This window comes from Octopus bimaculoides, unplaced genomic scaffold, assembly GCF_001194135.2.
Source record: "Octopus bimaculoides isolate UCB-OBI-ISO-001 unplaced genomic scaffold, ASM119413v2 Scaffold_267937, whole genome shotgun sequence".
Classification (NCBI taxonomy): domain Eukaryota; kingdom Metazoa; phylum Mollusca; class Cephalopoda; order Octopoda; family Octopodidae; genus Octopus; species Octopus bimaculoides.
The window spans coordinates 12,083-12,754 of NW_026324915.1; positions in this window are offsets into that span (position 1 = coordinate 12,083).

A 672-nucleotide genomic window follows, 5' to 3' on the forward strand; every position below is an offset into this window, starting at 1 on the left:
CTGTAAGTGAAACATTAAAAATATGCAACATTTCTCAAGTCTAAAACGTGACATTGTTTTATTTTATCTAAATTCCTATAAAGGGGCTTTATATCTTTGTTAGAAACCAGCTCTTTCCCCAGAGGAAGGTTTCAAGTAATTAAAAATCAGAATGTGTGTTTGTGTACGTGTGTGTTTACCTACATGTATATAGTAATAATAATAATGATCCATGGATGGAATTTATAAATATTTTATCAGTACGCGCGTTTCTCCAAATCACATGTTTTTCTGACCATTGCCCGCATTTCTGCGTACTCGAAAACGTTTCCTGTAAACGAACTTGAAAGATATATATCTATGTATACAAAGAATATAAAGTAAGTCTGGAGATATGAGATGAATATATTTCACCAGTTGATAAACATTACATAGTACTATCGTAAATTTTACAAACCAATACAGATATAGGAGAGTAGTTTTCAGATCGATAGTTTATCATCGTTACATCAATGTTCCAACTACGGTATGCACATACAAAAAAATATTCTTAAAAAATTTTCCATTGTTGTTCTGTACATTATAAATTAGAAGATGTGTTTTTCTATGGGTATAGCGGAGTTGAAAAATTGATGTAACCATGACAATCTGTTACATGATCAGGAAATCCTCAACAATTACACTGGTCAACAC